General features: G+C 50.1%; 1 long non-coding RNA gene across 1 annotated transcript; it reads right to left on the reverse strand.

Moving 5' to 3' along the window:
- Positions 1 to 17,148: 17,148 nt before the first annotated feature.
- Positions 17,149 to 18,169, reverse strand: LOC141021537 (uncharacterized). Its single transcript, XR_012182863.1, has 3 exons — positions 18,113 to 18,169; positions 17,376 to 18,025; positions 17,149 to 17,290 (listed from the first exon to the last, which is right to left on the reverse strand). It is a non-coding gene; the product is annotated as an uncharacterized lncRNA (long non-coding RNA).
- Between the last annotated feature and the right edge of the window lie 3,152 nt (positions 18,170 to 21,321).

The following is a 21,321-nucleotide window of genomic DNA, read 5'->3' on the forward strand; positions in this document are numbered from 1 at the left end:
AGTATATGGCAAGCCAAGGATGTTTTCAGATGCCATTGGCCATTGGCAGGCATGTTTTCCCCTCAGACCTAATAATTTTGGAGTCGCAAGGTTTGGATGTGATTTTGGGAATGGATTGGCTATCGATGTATGGAGGAAACATCGATTGCGCCAGTAAGTCGATTTTGCTTACCACCCCAGAAGGAAGAAGGATCAAGTATGTATCCCGGCATATGCCGAAGAGGACTCAAGTGAATTCCTTATCAGGAGTTGTACAGGAGGAAGTACCAGTGGTGAAGGATTACCCGGATGTATTTCCAGAAGAGTTGCCAGGCATGCCACCAGATAGAGACATTGAGTTCTTGATTGAACTTTTGCCAGGCATAGGGCCAATATCTAAGAGACCGTACAGGATGCCCGCAAAAGATTTGGAGGAAATTAAGAAGCAGATCAAGGAGTTATTGGATAAAGGCTATATTCGCCCAAGTTTGTCACCTTGGGGATCACCAGTACTTCTAGTGGAGAAGAAAGATGGATCGTTGAGGATGGTTGTTGATTACCGTGGATTGAATGAAGTGACCATCAAAAACAAGTACCCACTGCCGATGATCAATGATTTGTTTGACCGCTTACAAGGAGCTAAAGTATTTTCCAAGATCGATCTACGATCAGGATACCATCAGTTAAAGATTCGAGAGCAGGATATACCTAAGACGGCTTTTACCACCAGATATGGACTGTATGAGTATACCGTTATGTCATTTGGTCTGACTAACGCACCTGCCTATTTCATGAACCTGATGAACAAAGTGTTTATGGAGTTTTTGGATAAGTTCGTCGTGGTGTTCATTGACGATATTTTAGTCTTTTCCAAGAATGAGGAAGAGCATGAGGAGCATTTGCGATTGGTACTTGAGAAGCTCAGAGAACATCAGTTATATGCCAAGTTCAGCAAATGTGAATTTTGGCTAAAGGAAGTTGGATTCCTTGGACATGTTATTTCTGGAGAAGGAATAGCAGTAGACCCCGCCAAAGTGGACACAGTAACAAGTTGGGAATCACCCACGTCAGTTGGAGAAATCCGGAGTTTTCTTGGACTTGCAGGATACTACCGGAGGTTCATCGAAAATTTCTCGAAGATTGCTAAGCCCATGACTGAGCTATTGAAGAAGGACACCAAATTCAATTGGACTGAGGATTGTGAAGCTAGTTTCCAAGAATTGAAGAAACGATTGGTTACATCACCAGTGTTGATTCTGCCAGATCAACGCAAGGATTATGAAGTTTATTGCGACGCTTCTCGTCGAGGACTTGGAGCAGTGCTTATGCAGGAAGGAAGAGTTGTGTCATATGCTTCACGACAACTTAAACCCCATGAGAAGAATTATGCTACGCATGATTTGGAGTTAGCAGCCGTGGTGCATGCGTTGAAGACATGGAGACATTTTCTCATCGGAAACCATTGTGAGGTGTACACGGATCACAAGAGTTTGAAGTATATTTTCACGCAGAAGGAGTTAAATCTCAGACAGAGGAGATGGTTGGAGCTTATTAAGGACTATGATATGAGATTGCATTATCACCCAGGAAAGGCTAACGTAGTAGCAGACGCGTTGAGCCGCAAGAGCCATGTCAACACCCTCATGACAGGAGAGTTACCCCAGGAGTTAGCTGAGGACCTTCGCGAGCTATGTTTGGAGATAGTCCCAAGAGGCTATTTAGCGACATTGGAGATTCAGTCTACCTTGATGGAAAAGATCAGAGAAGCTTAGAAGACAGACAAGGAGATTGACGAGATAAAGGAAAAGATGAGCAAAGGAAAAGCCAAGGGATTTCGTGAGGATGAGCACGATACCTTATGGTTCGAGGACCGCGTATACGTGCCCAATAATCCGGAGATCAGGAAGTTGATTTTGCAAGAGGCCCATGATTCACCGTATTCGATTCACCCAGGAAATACCAAGATGTATTTGGATTTGAAGGATACTTTCTGGTGGACCGGAATGAAGAAGGATATTGCGGAGTATGTAGCAGTTTGTGACGTATGTCAGAGAGTGAAGGCAGAACATCAGAAGCCAGCAGGATTGCTACAACCATTGCCGATACCCGAATGGAAGTGGGATAAAATAGGCATGGATTTTATCACGGGATTGCCCAGGACTCGTTCCGGCTTTGACTCAATATGGGTTGTAGTCGACCGTTTGACGAAGGTAGCTCATTTCATTCCAGTGAAGACCACTTACACCAGCGCTAAGTTGGCAAAGATATACATGACCAGGATCGTATGTTTGCATGGAGTTCCAAGGACCATTGTATCAGATAGAGGAACCCAGTTTACCTCGAAATTTTGGAAGCAGTTACATGAAACATTGGGAACCAGGCTAGAATTTAGTACATCCTTTCACCCACAGACAGATGGACAGACTGAGAGAGTCAAACAGATTTTGGAGGACATGTTGGGAGCTTGTGCACTAGATTATGGATCTAGTTGGGACGACATTTGCCATATGCAGAGTTTTCCTACAACAACAGTTATCAAACCAGTTTGAAGATGGCCCCTTTCGAAGCTTTGTACGGAAGAAGGTGTAGAACACCGTTGTTATGGGACGAAGTTGGAGACCGTCAGTTGTTTGGACCAGATTTGATTAAGGAGTCTGAACAGAAAGTGAGGTTGATTCGCGATAGGCTCAAGGTAGCCCAGTCCAGACAGAAGAGTTCTGCGGATTCTAAACGAAAGGAGACAGTTCACGAAGTCGGAGACAGAGTTTATCTTCGGGTATCACCACTTCGAGGAGTGAAGCGCTTTGGAGTTAAGGGAAAGCTAGCGCCCGGTTTTATCGGACCATACAGAGTTTTGGAACGTATGGGAGAAGTTGCCTACAAGTTGGAATTGCCCGAAGGATTGTCAGGAGTTCACGACGTATTTCACGTTTCACAGTTGAAGAAGTGCCACGCAGAGATGGCTGAGATACCACTGAGAGATACAGTGCCGCTGGAAGCGATTCAGCTGGAAAGTGATTTGACCTATGAGGAGAAACCAGTTAAGATTCTCGAGTATGCCAGCCGAGTCACCCGCAGTAAGGTTATCAAGTTTTGCAAAGTCCAGTGGAGTCACCACACGGAAGATGAAGCCACCTGGGAGCGAGAGGAAGACCTACAGTAGGACCACTCCCACCTGTTTTCTAGCCAACCCGAATCTCGAGGGCGAGATTCATCTTAAGGGGGGTAGGTTTGTAACATCCCAAATTTTCAATTTGGAATGTTATACATAGATCATCATTGCATAGCATATTTTATTGCATTTTGGCAAATCCTCGAATAAATCCTATGCAACTCAAGGACCCTCGGAGAGAGTTGGGGATTTTCCCGATTTATCATATTTGATTTTCATCAAATAATAAAACGAGGATTTTGGTTTTAATTATTTTCTCTCCGGAAAAATATTTCATATTAAAAAAATAAACGAGAGGAGAAAATATGACTTCTCCAAAACAATTGAAATATTGGAGGAAAAATATTAAAATCATATATTGGATTTTATCCGGATTTTATTTGCAATTTTAATTGCATTAAAAAAATTACACGTTTTCAAAACGGCATTTTTGTGTCAAAAAAATGTTCACCTTGTTCTAATTATTTTAATTAGACGGGCAAAATTTGTTTTATCATTTTTGGATTTTTATTTATTTTCTGTGATTTTTTTGATTCGGCGGAATAATTTAAAAAAAAAACACCGCGCCCGACCGGGCAGAGGCCCAGCCGAGCCGGCCGGCCCAGCCCCGCCGTCTCCCTCGCGCGCACGCGAGCGCCGCCGCGCCCGAGTCCGCCCCGAGCACGGCCGCCGCCGCCGCCTTGCCCCTCCTCCAAGCAGCCCCCCTCTCATAAATACCCCGCCGCCGCCCCTCCCCTCACCCCCGAGCCCCGCCCAAGCCGCCGCCGCCCGTACCCGCAGCGCCGCCGCCGAGTTCGCCGCCCGCTCGCCGTTCGCCGCCGCCGACGCCGCCCATCGCCGCCCCAAGCGCCACCGCACCCCGCCGCCCCTCGCCGGACCCCGCGGAGCCCGCCGACCCCGCCGGAGCCCCGTCCCGACGAGGTATCGATCCGACGCCGTTGCCGGTTTAAAAAAACCGTTCGTTTTTAAAAAAAAACCTAGATCGGTTTATTTTTTCGGTTTTATTATTTAGTGAACGTTCACCGACCCGTTCGTTTTAACGAACGTGTTCGTCGGAATTTCGCTGTTGACGAACGTCCGTTCTTTAACCGTTCGTCAGTTTTCTTTTTCGCCGGATTTTTCCGCGATTAATCCAGATCTCGATTTCTGATCGGATCTTCGTTTTTGTTTAACTTTTCGCTCGTTTATCGGACTCAGGCGATTCAAGCGCCTAGAGTTTCGTCTCGAAATTCTCTTTCCGTTTAACCTACTCAAAAAAGGTTTTGCTACTGTAAAATTTGACCTAGATCCAGATTAGTAAACGAAGCTTGTTTCTTTCGCCGTTTGACTTTCGTTGCTTCGTTCGAGTTGATTCTTTTTGCAAACCGGAGTTCTTAAGTTGAACTTTCTGGTTGGATCTTTTATTCGAGTTTTACTTGTGCATTAGATGAGTACTTATTGTTTGCTTGTTTGTTTGCGATAGAGTACCCGGAGTGCGCCGCTTGTTACTTCGAATCTCTAGGTTTCGCGGATCATCAGCAAGGCAAGTAACACTTTGATCATACCCTTCCTTACCCAGTTTTTATTGCATTAGATAAATCCTCAAACATTGCATGGTTAGGATCTATTAAACTGTGGGTATTGGGAAGTAGTTGAGGTAGTACCTATTACCTGTTTTATTATCAAACCCTCGGGAGTTACTTTCTACGTTGCTTATATTGCCATGCTATGCTCGTAGACGTGGATTGGGTTTGAGAGATATTCATGACAGATGTGAGATTGTTAATAATGGTTTACTTAAGGTGGCAACTCAAACTCACATCTGGGTGGATTGAGGCACCTGGAGAACCCAGTGTTGTCTGTTTTTATAAGGACCGCCACCCAGGCTCAAAGGGATCATAAGATTATTCATGCTAGAAACTTCCGTGTGCAGCCACAAGCTATTATGGGCTCTAGCATAGTTGAGTAGGTTACATGATCTCTTGAAGAGGTGGGCTAGCAGATGTAGGGGAAAGTAGGTGTAACTGTCCATCCGGAGTAAAGAGTGATTGTTTCTGAAAGACTGTGTCTCGGTCATCCGTTTCTCAAACATCATGTAGTGCGAGAATCAAGCGGAGGCGATCGAGTCTTGTGGGGAAAAGTGCGCAAACCTCTGCAGAGTGTACAAACTGATCATGGTTAGCCGTGTCCCCGGTTATGGACAACTTGAGTATCTAGTACCTGGATTATCATGTGAATCTCATCATCGTGTTACTTTTAATTAATTTTGTTGGGTCAATGATGACACTTAATTGGGATTGAGTTGGAGGTACCTTCTCAATGTTTAACAACCACCATGATAGTTAAATAAAATTTATTCCTTTGCAGTAGGGAAAAATTGGCTTTTCGCAAAACTGTAACCATAGAGCTTTCCACCAGCCATATATGCATGTAGTATAGCATTATTATGTTCATTATTCTCTATGTGTTATTTTGCCAGCATATTCTATGTGCTGACCCGTTTTCGGGCTGCAACATTTCATGTTGCAGTCTTTTCAGACGACGAGTAAGGTGCCTTAGGTCGTGGTCTTATACTCAGTGATGCCGTTGGAGTTGATGGAGTCACTTATCTTCCAAGTCTCCGCTGTTATCGTATTTAGATGGCCTTAAGCCATATTTATCATACTTATTCTCCTTGGAGATATTCGATGTAATAAGTGTGTGATTGCTACTCTGTTATAAATCCTCCATTTGTACTGTGCGTGTCAGCATTACTGATCCAGGGATGACACTGGTGCACAGCAGCACAGACTATTTGAGGTCTGGTCACTACACCTAAGCTTGGGGATGCCCCGGAAGGCATCCCCTCTTTTGTCTTCGTCCATCGGTAACTTTACTTGGAGCTATATTTTTATTCACCACATGATATGTGTTTTGCTTGGAGCGTCTTGTATGATTTGAGTCTTTGCTTTTTAGTTTACCACAATCATCCTTTCTGTACACACCTTTTCAGAGAGACACACATGAATCGGAATTCATTAGAATACTCTATTGCTTCACTTATATCTTTTGAGTTAGACAATTTTGCTCTAGTGCTTCGCTTATATCTTTTTAGAGCACGGCGGTGGTTTTATTTTAGAGAAATAATTGATCTCTCATGCTTCACTTATATTATTTTGAGAGTCCTTTAGAACAGCATGGTAATTTTCTTTGGTTATAAAATTAGTCCTAATGTGATAGGCATCTAAGATAAAAACTTTAAAGTGCATTGAATACTAAGAGAAGTTTGATACTTGATAGTTGTTTTGAGATATAAAGGTGGTAATATTAGAGGTGTGGTAGTTGAGTAATTGTGAAATTGAGAAATACTTGTGTTGAAGTTTGCAAGTCCCGTAGCATGCACGTATGGTAAACGTTGTGAGACAAATTTGAAGCATGAGGTGTTCTTTGATTGCTTTCCTTATGAGTGGCGGTCGGGGACGAGCGATGGTCTTTTCCTATCAATCTATCCCCCTAGGAGCATGCGCGTAGTGCTTGGTTTTGATGACTTGTAGATTTTTGCAATAAGTATGTGAGTTCTTTATGACTAATGTTGAGTCCATGTATTATACGCACTCTCACCCTTCCATCATTGCTAGCCTCTTCGGTACCGTGCATTGCCCTTTCTCACCTTGAGAGTTGGTGCAAACTTCGCCGGTGCATCCAAAACCCGTGATATGATACGCTCTATCACACATAAGCCTCCTTATATCTTCCTCAAAACAACCACCATACCTACCTATTATGGCATTTCCATAGCCATTCCGAGATATATTGCCATGCAACTTTCCACCGTTCCGTTTATTATGACACACATCATCATTGTCATATTGCCTTGCATGATCATGTAGTTGACATCGTATTTGTGGCAAAGCCACCATGCTTAATTTTTCATACATGTCACTCTTGATTCATTGCATATCCCGGTACACCGTCGGAGGCATTCACATACAGTCATATTTTCTTCTAAGTATCGAGTTGTAATTCTTGAGTTGTAAGTAAATAAAAGTGTGACGATCATCATTAGAGCATTGTCTCATGCGAGGAAAGGATGATGGAGACTATGATTCCCCCACAAGCCGGGATGAAACTCCGGATAAAAAAATGAGAGAAAAAGATAGAAGGGACAATGTTACTATCCTTTTTCCACAGTTGTGCTTCAAAGTAGCACCATGATCTTCATGGTAGAGAGTCTCTTATTTTGTCACTTTCATATACTAGTGGGAATTTTTCATTATAGAACTTGGCTTGTATATTCCAATGATGGGCTTCCTAAAATGCCCTAGGTCTTCGTGAGCAAGCAAGTTGGATGAACACCCACTTAGTTTCTTTTGTTGAGCTTTCATATATTTATAGCTCTAGTGCATCCGTTGCATGGCAATCCCTACTCCTTGCATTGACATCAATCGATGGGCATCTCCATAGCCCATTGATTAGCCGCGTCAATGTGAGACTTTCTCCTTTTTTGTCTTCTCACACAACCTCAATCATTATAGTCTACTCCACCCATAGTGCTATGTCCATGGCTCACGCTCATATATTGTGTCGGTGTGGAACAACACCTTTGGGATCACGAGTATCCCTACTACGGTTGCCGGGGCGCAGGGTTGCGAGGAGAGCAGGGCTAGTAGACAGCACAAGGATCGTTTACCCAGGTTCGGGCCGCGAGGATGCGTAAAACCCTAGTCCTGCTTTGGTGGGTGTATTTCTGAGAGTTCTTGAGCTCTCGAACTAGCTGTGGTCAGTGCGTGGTTCGAAAGAGCCAAATCCTCCTCCAGTATGCCATGGGCCTCCTTTTATAGTTGAAAGGGGCAGCCACCGTGACACACAGGACGTGGAAAGGCATACAGTGCCCTGAGCATATCGCTCGTATTACAGGATAAGACGCATTTAATGCGTAGCTTAGGTGTCCCCTTGCTTTATTGGGGACGGGGGCGAGGCCCATCCCGTCCGTCGCCGCTCCTCCTCGCCTTGACATGCGCCCTGGCCAATGAGGTGCGTGGTGCCATGTAGGCAGTCAGGCAGCTGAGGTGGCGCGGTGGCGGAGCCTTCACGAAGATCTGCATGCCGCCACGCAGGCGCTCGATGAGTTGGCCTGGGAGCTGCATGTTGCCACGCAGGTGCCTGCCCAGCTGGTTGGGCTGGCAGCTGCATGTGAACGGTGGTGGAAGCTTGTTCGGCGCGGGTTTGGCGGTGGCCCCGCTGGCGTCCTTGGCGAGGGTCTTGCCGGGTGGCCCAGCAAGGGTCTTGCCGTGGCGTGTTGTCGTCCCCCGGCAAGGACCTTGCCAGGGGTCTGTGGCCTTCCTCGGCAGGGATCTTGCCGAGAATCATCGTCTTCTGATCCTCATCTGATGTTGAATATGTCTTCACAAAGATCTGCATGCCACCACAGAGGTGCCTTCCCGAGCCCTGGCCCCATGTTGATGACGGCGTTGGGGGCCGTGGGCTCAAGGGTGGCTCGCTCTGTTGGTGTGGGGCGAGCTGTCCCGGCAAGGGTCTTGCCGGGGCCGCTGAGGCCGCCCGGCAAGGGTCTTGCCGGGGGAACCTGCTTCGCCCCTCTGCTCTTTGTGGTCTTGGCCTTGGCGTTGCTTTGATTGTCTTGGGCTTCGGTCTTACCTTGGCTCACCTCCCCTGTTCTGCTTGGTGTGGTCGTGGGCGCGACTCCGACTCCCCGTGCATAGGTAAAGGGGTACAAAAGTGTGCCCCTCTTTTTGTACACCGACAGGAGCCCCCGGGCCTAGGCCACACATAAGTGCGACACGTTGTTGGGCCAGGCCCAAAACGGTGCACGGGCAGGTGGGGCGGTTTTTACCGTGGTAAGACTCTTCGCGCGCTCCGCTTCCCACGACCCGCGCGCGTGGCGCGGCGTGGAGGGGTGTGCGTGACGTGGGCGGCATGCGTGGGGTGGTTTCCACACGCATGCGTCATATCGCAGTAAAGAGGCGGCTCATGCCCTCCCCGTAAAAAAGAGGGAGGCGTGGAGGCGCAGCCTTCAAGGCGTCCACTCCCCCCGATCACGGGGTGGGGAGAGGTCGCCTCACCCGTCCCCTCAGTTCTGCACGTCTGCCACGCGTCTTTCATGCGCTCGGGGTGGCAAACGGTGGAGGCGGGAAACCGGGCCGTCGCTGGTTGGGGCAGCGGGTCGGTCCTAATTCCCTGCGCCTCCGGTGTCTGGATTGGCCGAGCGGGGCGGCCGAGCCTCAACCCCGTTCCTTTATAAAGAGGGGGAAGGGGGGATGGCATCCCGCATTCTTCCACCTTCTATCTCCTCCTGCTTCTGCTTCTTGCTCTCACCCGCCATGGAGAAGGGAATCCTAGTCCGTCGATGGTGGCGGCGAGGGTCGCCGCTCGACAGCGCGTCCCTCCTCATGAGCCCGCGGTGGTGGAACCGGCCGCGACGGGAAGGGGGAGGGGGTGAGGCCGGGGCAGAGGCCGTAGCGCTCGGGGAAGAGGAGGACGGGGCGGCACGCCGGTCTTGCCCCTGCCAACGATGCCCTTCCCGATGGAGGGCCATGTTGAAGACCAGCCTTGCGAGTTCTTCATCAGGCTGCGCCGGCCTCCGCGTCGTCGTCTTCGTCTCCCTGCCCCGTTTGCTCGGGTGATGGAGCGTGACCCGCCCCAGACCCTCAGGTTGCACATGAGGGGCTGTGGGAATGGGGGCACGCGGGTCGACGTCGACTTCCCGGCTCCTCGGGTTATGTACCTCCGTCGTGGATAGAAGACGTTTGCCCGCATCCACAGCCTGACGGCGGGGCTCGTCCTCTACTTCAAATTAATGGAGGACGGCCTGCTCTCCGTCAAGGTCTTCGGAGAGTTTGGAACTCGCCTGAAATGCTGCGTGGAGAGCTCCTCTGATGGAGATTCCGACGATGGAAGCTCTTCCTCGAGCGAAAGTGACGAGGAGGACAGCGGGGACGAGTCCGACTAGGCGTCAAACGCCCCGCGCCTTGGCGGGTGCTGCAGCAGCAGCATTTGCACCTGGCCGCTCCTCCGGCAGGGTTTTGCCGGGGGCAGGGCCAGCTCCTTGAACTTCTCGGGGCCGTCTCCTTGGGCGGCTGGCGTAGGGAGGTTGCGGAAGAGGAAGAGGGCGGGCGGCAAGGCCGTCAACTCGGAGTACGCGGGCACCGACGCCTTCATCGCGTACTGTCGGTCCTACCGCCTCGTCTTCCAGCTCCTTTCCGGCACCTGCATCACCAGCCCGCCCGTGGGCGGCGACCGAGGTGTTCTCTTGGTGCTTTCTGCTGCTCGTAGCTCGCCTTGGCGCCCCTTTTTCCCTCTCGCCTCCTTGACCTGCCTCCTGAGGAGAGGGACAAGAAAGGGATCACGGGCACCTTATCCCTTTTTAATCTGTAAGCCTGCGGGCCTTGTTAAATTTAAAGCTTGTAATCCCCTTTGTCCATGTTTTTCATTTCGTACGAATTGTACCTGTATGGGATGTTTTTAATGAAAAAGGGATGCTTGCCGGGCTTTTCATTCGTGGGTAAATCTCGCGACAAGGAGCGAATCCTCGTTATTGTTTAAGATAAATGTTTTTCGCCCGGCAACAGGCCTTGCCGTTCCCCCCACTCCATTTGACCGTTCTCGCGCTCTTGGCGGAGGCAGGGATGAAGTGGGCTTAAGGCTCCTCGTTCTACCTCCTTGCCACCGTGGCTACAACCAAATCCGGACCCAGGAAATAATCCTTAGGTATGGGAAAAAAGGGGGCATGACAGCCTAGAGATAAAAACGAGGCTTCACATGCCCCAGTCCTGTTTCGAAATGCATGACAGGGGATAAAAAGACTTATCTGGATCTGCAGCCCCCGGCAGTCTTATCTTGCCGCGGTTGGATCCTCGAGTTTGTAGCCCCCGGCAACTCTGGTTTGCCGGGGTCGGGACACCGGTCCGTTTCCTTTCTTCCAAGTAGCTCAGCAGAAGTGCTCATGTGCCCTGCGAACCAAAAAAGGACATAAGAGGAACAGATAGACGCGCACTCGACCTCTAAGCTAGGGGTTAGTCGCTGCTGAGCACTATCAACCCTAACCGAGGAAGAGACTAGACCTACCATGCATGCTATGACTTAGGGCGCCAGCGCTTCATTTATTTATGCTCAGGGTCTGCGCCTGGCTTTGTACAAAGGGTCACATGCCTTGCCGGCAAAGCTTGTACAAAAGGTGGCTTGCCAGGAGGCCCGGCAAGCCATGCCTTACGGGTAAAACTTGCGAAGATGCTCAATGTTCCAGGAGTTGCTCACTGGGACGGCATCCTCGGTCTCCAGGCGGACTGCGCCAGGCCTGGTGACTCGTATTACCCGATAAGGGCCTTTCCACTTTGGCGTCAACTTGTTGGAATTCTTGGCCGACTGAACGCGCCGAAGAACAAGGTCGCCTTCCTCAAAGCTTCGGGCATGAACCTTGCGGCTATGGTAGCGGCGCAAGGCTTGCTGGTAGCGTGCCGCTCTCACAGCCGCCCGAAGACGATCTTCCTCAAGGAGCGTCACATCATCTTCGCGCAACGGCTCTTGCTCAAGCTCATCATAAGCAAGCACTCAAGGTGACCCGTATATGAGTTCCGTGGGGAGAACTGCTTCTGCCCCGTATACCAGGGCAAAAGGTGTCTGGTCGGTGGCTCGATTTGGCGTCGTCCTGATCGACCAAAGAACCGCCGGCAACTCATCAATCCAGCGCCTTCCACTCTTGTGCAGCTTGTCAAAGGTCTTCGTTCTCAGGCCTTGCAACACTTCAGCATTTGCCCTCTCCGCTTGGCCATTGCTCTGTGGATGTGCCACTGAAGCAAAACAGACCTTGCTGTCGAGGTCTTGGATGTACTGCATGAAGGTGTGGCTTGTGAACTGCGTGCCGTTGTCGGTGATGACTCTGTTTGGCACACCAAAACGGTAGACCAGTCCTTTGAAGAACTTGACGACTGACTGAGCAGTCACCTTCCTCACTGCTTCCACCTCCGGCCACTTTGTGAACTTGTCGATTGCAACGTACAAGTACTCAGAGCCCCCGACAGCGCGGGGGAAAGGGCCCGGTATATCGAGCCCCCAGACCGAGAATGGCCAGGAGAGAGGGATTGTTTGAAGGGCTTGAGCTGGTTGATGAAGCTTCTTTGAATGGAACTGGCATGCTTCACACTTGGTTACTAGTGCCGTCGCATCCTGGAGGGCGGTGGGCCAGAAGAAACCTTGCCGGAACGCCTTCCCGGCAAGGGCCCTCGACCCTATGTGGGAGCCACATATGCCTCCATGTATCTCTGCCAACAGCTCCAGTCCTTCCTCCCGGGGGATGCACTTGAGTTTTACACCGTTCGGTCTTCTCCGGTACAGGACGTCATCGATGAACTGGTACAGGGCGGACCGACGGGCTACTTTCTCCCCTTCTTCCTGCTCCTCAAGAAGCTCCCCTGTTTGGAGGAATTGGACGGTATGCTGCGCCCATGTCGGAGCCTGGGACTCGACGGCAAGGACCAAAGGCATCTATTCCGCCATGGGAGCGACTGTCTCTACGGCCAGGGCTTGATGCCCTGCCGGAGCCAGTTGCTCTTGGGCAGGCTCAGCGTCCGCGGCAGCACCCTTGCCGGCAGCCCCAGGGGCCTCGGTAGGAAAGTACTTGCCGGGACCTGATCTCCTCCGCTTGTTCTGCCCCGCTGATGGTTCGACGGATGGTTGAGTTAACCGGAGCAAAAAGGTACCTGGTTCCACAGGTAGCTTGAATGCGGCATGCTTTGACAGGTAATCGGCGATGTCGTTCTCCGCTCGGGGGACGTGCCCCACCTGGATACCGTCAAAGCGTTCCTCCAGCTTCCTCACCTCATCTACGTAAGCTTCCATCAATGGGCTCTGATAATCCTTGTTGACCTGCCTGACAACGAGCTGCGAGTCACCCCTGACGATGAGCTTCTTAACCCCGAGGTCTGCCGCGATCCTGAGACCGGCAAGCAATCCCTCATACTCAGCAGTGTTGTTGGTGGACATCTCCCTGGGGAAGTGCATCTGGATCACGTACTTGAGGTGTTCTCCGGTGGGTGCGACGAGCAGCACACCGACACCGGCGCCTTGCAGCGAGAAAGCCCCATCAAAGTACATGATCCAGTCGCGGTCTGCTTCCTCACCGGGGACAGTGGTCTCCTGGATTTCTTCGTCAGGCGTCGAGGTCCATTCTGCGATGAACTCCGCCAATACTCTGCTCTGAATTGTCGAGGTACTTTCAAACTTTAAACCGAAGCTTGACAGCTCCAAGGCCCATTCCACAATCCTTCCGGTTGCATCTGGGTTGTGCAGTATCCGTTATAACGGGAGGCGGATGACGACAGTGATCTCGTGGGCTTGGAAGTAGTGACGTAGCTTCCTCGAGGCCATAGGGAGGCCGAAGAGCAATTTTTGCACGCCGGAATACCTCGACCTAGCCCCCTGCAAGAGGGAGCTGACAAAGTAAACCGGGTGCTGCATCATCTTCTTCCTCGGCACCACCTCACTCGACTGCGCGGGCACTGCCTTGGTGGCACCAGACTCTGCCGGGGGCCGCGCCTTGTCGGCACCAGGCCCTGCCGGGGGAATCTTTGGCTTGCCATCCGCTGGTTTTGCCGCCATTTCTGCCTCCTTGTCGACCTCCCTCTGTGCCACCAGTGCGGCGCTGACCACTTGATTCGTCGCCGCCAGATACAGCAGCAACGGCTCTTGTGGTTTAGGCGCAACCAGTATTGGCGTGGAGGAAAGGTATTTCTTCAGATCCTGCAGTGCTGCCTCGGCTTCTGGGGTCCACTCTATTGGGCTTGCCTTCTTCAAGATTTTGAAGAAGGGAAGGGCGCGCTCGGAGGACTTAGAGATGAATCGGCTCATGGCGGCAACGCAACCGGTGAGCCGACGCACATCCTTGATCCGCTTGGGCGCCTCGATCTGCTCAATAGCCTTGACCTTGTCTGGGTTTGCCTCCATCCCGCGCTGTGACACAAAGAACCCGAGAAGCTTGCCGGACGGAATGCCGAAGACACACTTCTCAGGGTTCATCTTGAGGTTGATCTTGCGCAGGTTAGCAAATGTATCTTCCAGATCTTGCACAAGAGTTGGCCCGTCCTTGGTTTTGACCACTATGTCATCCATGTAGGCCTCCATATTTCTATGGAGCTGAGGTTCAAAACCAATTTGGACTGCTCTTGCGAACGTTGAGCCAGCACTCTTCAACCCGAAAGGCATCCATAAAAAGCAATACGTACCACATGGGGTGATGAATGCTGTCTTCTCTTCATCTTCTTTCGTCATGAAGATCTGGTGGTAGCCTGAGTAGGCGTCGAGGAATGATAGCAGATCGCACCCGGCCGTGGAGTCAACAATCTGGTCGATGCGCAGCAACGGGAAGGGGTCCTTAGGGCAAGCCTTATTGATATCTGTGTAATCAATACACAGTCTCCACTTCCCATTCGCCTTGCGCACCACTACCGGATTGGCCAACCACGTCGGGTGGAGCACTCCTCTCACCAAACCTGCCGCTTCCAACTTCCTGATCTCTTCTGTGATGAACTCCTGCCTCTCCAGAGCCTACTTTCTGACCTTCTGCTTGACGGGCCGCACGTGGGGGCAGACAGCTAGGTGGTGCTCAATCACCTCCCTGGGAACACCGGAGATGTCGGATGCTTGCCATGCAAACACGTCAACATTCGCCCGCAGGAAGGTGACGAGCGCGCCTTCCTATTTGCTGTCGAGGGTGGAGCTTATGGTGAAGGCCCCTCCCGTGCCATCCTCCCTGATGGGCACCTTCTTGGTCTGCGGTGGCTCGGCCCTGGGTCTCTTGCTCTTGTCGGTAGAGCTCTCTGGCACGTCCTCGACGGTAGCACAACACTCCGAGGAGGTGTGCTTGCCGGAGTGGGTGCGAGAGGTCTTGCCGGGCTTCTTCTTCCCTCCCGGGGCTTCAGCGGCAGGAGCAGATGCCTTGGCGGCAGCCGCTGCAACTGCTTCCCGGTAGAGCTGGTCGGCGCAGATCAGCGCGTCCTTCTTGTCGGAGGGGACGGAGATGATGGTCAACGGCCCAGGCATCTTTAGCATGTTGTAGGCATAGTGTGACGCCGCCATGAACTTGGCTAGTGCTGGGCGGCCGAGGATCCCGTTGTAGGGCAAGGGGATCTCGGCTACGTCGAAGTCGATCCTCTCCGTCCTGTAGTTCAACTCTCCTCCAAACGTCACGGGCAGTGTGACCTTTCCCTTCGGCTGGCTCCTCCCCGGATTGACCCCTTAAAACGTGGCTAATTTTTTTTAAATAATACATTTTTTATTAAATTACACAAATATTACGCTGAAAAAATAATTTTCAAAAATAATACACCGTTGGCCCGCTGCAGGCCAACTGAGCCTAGTCAGCCCACAGCAGGCCGACTGGTGGCCTATCTGCTTGCTGCTGGCCGATTGGGCTGTCGGCCACCAGATCAAGTCCAGTCGGCCTGCAGCTGGCCGACAGGGTCCAGTCGGCCTGCAGTTGGCCGATAGGTACTAATTGGCCTGCAGTGGGCCGACAAGGACTAATTGGCCTGCTGTGGGCCGACTGGTGCATGCCACCATTTTTTTCCCCGAACGATCCACGTTTTTTTAAAACTATGACGTATTCCGCACAACCCTTTCCCGCCATATGTTCCCGCAATTCTTTCCCACCATATGTTCACGCCAACTATTTCCCGCCACCCGTTTCCCGCCACCCATTTCCCGCCAACCCTTTCCCGCCATACCGCAGTCGTTCTTTCCCGCCATTTTCTCCTCTCTACCTATGAAACCCCCTTCAGACGGAGGTGGATAAGCATTCCAGTGTAGTGTAGTTGAGATGTCCCATTATCCTTTCGATCATAGTTTTCACCCTGGGATGAGCAGGACTCTTCTGAGGCTAGCTACCGATTTCAGGATGGATAATAGGATAGTTCCATGGGACGAACTCACCGGTAGTGACACCATAATGAATGAGTTGGCTCACCAATTACGTAGGTCTGGGTGGCCTGAAAGGACCTATGAGGAGGTACGTAAAGAACTTCTTAGGTTGCATGACAGGTGGAAGAAGGTAGTGGTGCCGAAGAGTGAAACTTTCAGAAGGACTGCAGCAAATAATCCATGTTTATGGACTGAGGAGAGCGAGGACGAAGATGATATCTTCATGCCGCCGCTTCCGGGTTCTGCATCATCGAAGGGCAAGAGTTCTTCATCATCGAAGGGCAAGGTTTCTGCATTGTCGAAGGGCAAGAGTTCTTCATCGTCGAAGGGCAAGAGTTCTGCATCGATCGAGGATGACGATGATGACTTCATGTAGTTTTTATGCTGTATGTTGTGAGTTCAGTTACGTACCATTTAATTTAGATGTAGTTCTATCTAGTTGTTTGTAATGTCTTGTTGTATGAGTATTATGTTCTATCTAAATATGATCTTGTAGTTCGGATAACAGAGTACTAAAATAGAGTAGGCATATGTCTCATACATAAGTACATAGTCATTTGTCTCATACATAGAATAGACATAAGTCTCACACAGAAATAGATGGTAATGTCTCTACTGATAGATAGAAGCGTCAGTGACGACATCTGAGCCTGTATGTTCTCCTCGGGATGTTGATCACTCCCCCACGTATCATGTGATGCCGACATAGACGCCTGATATCCGTAGGCTCCTACGCGATGGAACGTTTCATCATGAAGAATGAGGTCGCGTCAATTAATATTGAAAACAATAAATATGAAGACACATACCTGCTGGCTGTGATGGCTGCTCTGGCTCAAACACGAAACTGGACGAGGGACCATGCTGCTGTGGCTGTGGAGATAACACAAAGCTCGACGAGGGACCGTGTTGCTGTGGCTGTGGAGAAAACACGAAGCTCGACGTGGGACCATAGTGCTGCGGGTGCCACGTAGAACTGCTAGGTTGGTCAGGACGGGGTGGCCTGGTTGTCGGCTGATGTGCTAGACGTGGACGTGGTTGATGTCGGTGCATGGAGTGACGCGGCTGCTGCTGTTGGTGCTGAACAACATCGGTTCTCCGGGTGCACGTCATAGCCTCGTACACAGTCCGTATCTTATTCTGAATTCTTTCCAAGAAGGGCTGTAGCACTGGACGATGCTGAAGAAGAGGTCCAGACGATAGTGATCGTCCAAAGGTGGTCACGTCGTCGTAGAGTTCGCGTGTCAAGGTAGCCTACAAATTTCCATGACGATTAATAATGTCTGTCTCTTGCATGTCAAAGTATGTGACAACATTACGTAAAGAAAATATATCTTACCGCGTACTGCCTAGAGCCCGAAGTATCATAGCTCGGGTACATATCCGACGGAGTAGGATCCGGTATCTCCTCTGGGTGGGAGTACTCAACGATGCGTAACCGTGTTCCGGTCATGTAGCGCCGCAAATAGAGATTGAATTCATCGAGATCGAAATTGTGATTCTCGTGCCATAGATTTGTGTTTGCTGTCTCCCATTCTATAACATACGGCTCTAGTCTAACTAGCCAGTCATCAGTTGTCCTGGTCATGCCCTTCCTTGTCGTCCTAAAATTGTGGTGTGTGTTCAACAATTACCTAAAGCTTCGAATGGAGTACTATGAAAGATAATGCAACATTGAAAAACTGGTTAATACCTGTGGATGTGTGCTGGCACCGGGTTCTCTATAGGGGGAGGTAGCTCCAACAGCAGAAGACCAAATTGCCTCATAACCCTCTGTTGTGCCATCTCCTCGACAAAGACATCGAAGATGATCTTAGATTTTGTCATCCAGTAATCTCGGTCCCTTGTGCGTAGCACAGACATACCACCAGGGTATCTCGCTTGTATGGCTGCTTCCGTGTAGGGCTGCCAGATGACCCCGGTGTACGCATCGAACTGCTCGTTCAATGCTGTGTATGCCTTCCTGGTCTGATCACTAGCAAAGCGTCTCTGCAGAGAAGAAAAGTTAGTAGCCGCTAGCATCGAACTATCTCTTGTGCAGAAAAAAGTTGCATTAAACTACAACACGGTGCATACCTCGCGACGTGTCCAACACAGACCGAAAGTAGGCATGTCGATGCCGTCAACATCAAACGTGGCGTCTATAGGCTCATGAACACGTACATCTGGTCGCCCTATAGAGAACCTCTCCCACGACCACAGCTATAGGAATAGAGGGCATCCAAGAAGGGCTGGCTTTCTCGATGTAAGCTGGCAACCGTTGCACATACCTCGGTATGTAGCCGCTAAGACCGCCGAACCCCAACTCCTCTATCTGATCTGATCCGCCGTCTGAGCGCTCGCTATCTCGAGTGCCATAGGGATGTAGAGCGCGCTAATAGTGGTGACATGGTTCTCCGTGAACATCACCTTGCCGAAAAGACACATTAAGTAGGCCTCCAGGCTCCGAGTGATCTGTTCCGCAGTCAACGGCGCCCGGAAGTTCTGGATCTGCATTAAGCGAAGAGAAAGTTTTAGTAAGCCGCAATTATTTTCTGTAAAACTGTATGCACGATAACTTGAAGATAATAGGTAGGGGAAATTACCCGGAAATTTAGCAACCACTCATACTTAGGTCCGTGATGCTCCCATACCGGATCCGGAGCATCCGGAAAAACACCATGAAAACGTTGTGTAAGAGCTCGCTCCCAACCAGCCGGTGCGTCCAACGGTCCTACGGCATGACCTGCCAACGGTAGTCCGAGCAAAAGTGACACATCCTCCAGAGTAAGAGCCATCTCTCCCCATCTGAAGTGAAACGTGTGGGTCTCTGGCCTCCAACGGTCCACTAAGCAGCTCAGCAAGGACCCATCGATGGCGAGGCGTTTCTCACCCGGGATAGACTCAACCAGACGCGCGAAAGGTAAAAGGCTGGCCCATTTCAACCTTCATCAGAGAACATTTCAGTTAGTGTCTCCCATTAATATGCATGTCAGTGTGCAAATTAATAAAGCACGTACCGCTGAAGCCATCCTGAGTGTATCATCCAGTTTTCCTTAGGAGTGCGAGTGACCAGAGGCTCAAGCTTGCGCTCATACCATATCGCAGCACGATGACCCCTATCAATGTCCCCATTCAGCAACCACAATCCCGACATTCCTGCACATACAAAATTCAGAACATAGTGCCACACTTAATACAAATCTCCTCTCAAGCGCTGCATGCATACAAATTCAGAACATAGTGTCACACTTAATAAAAATTCAGAACATAGTGTCACACTTATTACAAATTCAGAACATAGTGCCACACTTAATAAAAATTCAGAACATAGTGCCACACTTAATACAAATTCAGAACATAGTGCCACACTTAATACAAATTCAGAACATAGTGCCACACCACACTTAATACAAATTCAGAACATACTACTACTAGCTTAGCTTCTTCCTCTCGCCCTTACTCCTCTACTGCCTCTACCTCCTCTTCTTCCCCGGTTGCCTCGTCCACGCCCAGTGACGAAAGTGGGACAATTAGTATCCCTATGGCCAAATTCATTGCATAGAATGCATTGCCTAGTCGGACCTCCTGCTTCAGATTCATCCATATCATTCCGGATGCGCTGACACTGCCGTCTGCCTCTACTTGTACGCATATGCTCTGGGTTTGGAATGTAACGCCTTTCGGCGGGGTTGACGTTGTTGAAATTACCCATTGATCGAAAACCCATCAGCTCACCTGTCCAGGTATTGAGGACAGACTCTTTCAGAAAAAATGGAGACACAAACGATATTGCGTCCATTCCAAGCTGCCCGCAAGCAGCAAGTACATGTGAGCAAGGTAGGTGAAGCAATTTCGGTTTATTGCATGTGCACTCACACGTTGGCCAGGCTTCATTGCCAATTTTCACCTCATGCGTCCTCAACTCATTTGCACATCCGAATTTGTTGTTAGCTAAGCGGACCTCAAACCTTCTTTCTTAATTACCGATGGCGACTACAGTGTGTGACCTAGCTTTTTGCATCTTGTTGTCCATGTACTTCGTGACTCTTTCACAGTACCGTGTATTTGGGTTGTTCAAGATATGCTGCTCTGCTTTTTGACGTCTATCTCTAAAATACTTGACGGTGCCATAGAAAATACCCTCAACGATGGCTGTAAGTGGCAATGCCCGGTTTCCTCTGAGGACAAAGTTGTATGTTTCCGCGAGGTTCGTTGTCATGACACCGTACCTTGCTCCATGTGTGTCATGTAGCAAAGACCACCTCTCCAGAGGCTCATGCTCTATCCACTGCTCGAAGGTTTTAATTGACCTCCCAAGACTTCTCCTAGTACCAGGTGGGTCAAAGCCTGGCAGGTCACATAGCCCAACAGGCTCCTCCTCCACGGCCATTGTTCCTGTTGCCAACTGTGCAGCTACTGCTTCAACAAGTGCCCTCACCGCTGTACCAGGTTGGCATGATCTTGAGGGATGCAGGGAATAAGACAAGTGTGATTAACTAAGTCACTTATCACCCAACTTGTGCCATACTTAGGGAGAAAGCCGTGCACCCTGGCGGGACAATCTGCGTTCTTGCATACCATTGTCAGGAATTTCTGACTGGACACCTGAGCTGTGAAAACCCTTTGCGTGGACATTGCCCAATTAATTATTGCATCCTTCAGGGCTTGCTTGTTCGGATACATAACACCCGTCGCAATATTGTTCTGGTGATATTGCCAGGCTGAATCATGTCCATCATTCACGGTCATTGCAGATGAGAAGTCATGATTCCACGATGCAGGATTCGGGACCTCCTCTGCATTTTCTTCCTCATCTGACTCGTCAGAATCATCGGCATGACCCCTTTCAACATCGGTGTCTTCTTCTTCCATCTAGTTCTGCATGTGCCCATCTACCTCGTCAGCGTCCACCTCGCCATTGTAATCACCATCGGCATTTCCTCCTTCTACCTGACTACTCTGCCTTGGTTCATAACCATAAGCATTTCCTCCTTCTACCTGACTGCTCTGTCCTTGTTCGTAACCATAAGCATTTCCTCCTTCTACCTGACTGCTCTGTCCTTCGTAGCCACCCTCGCCTTCATGTGCAGTGACCTCCTTCACGATGGGAAGCACTAAAGCAACAGGATTGCATCCCCTTCGTTCACAACCTTGTAACCACCGCACCCAATTGGAGTCTCCCTCTATTGGCCTCAAATAAAAGTAAATTATTGAACTTGACCGTGTCCACAATGCATGAACACCGACGGTGTGTGTTTCAGTATCAAGACCTAAACTTGCCGCAATCCATTCTTTCAACTGAC

Source organism: Aegilops tauschii, chromosome 4, assembly GCF_002575655.3.
Source record: "Aegilops tauschii subsp. strangulata cultivar AL8/78 chromosome 4, Aet v6.0, whole genome shotgun sequence".
NCBI lineage: Eukaryota > Viridiplantae > Streptophyta > Magnoliopsida > Poales > Poaceae > Aegilops > Aegilops tauschii.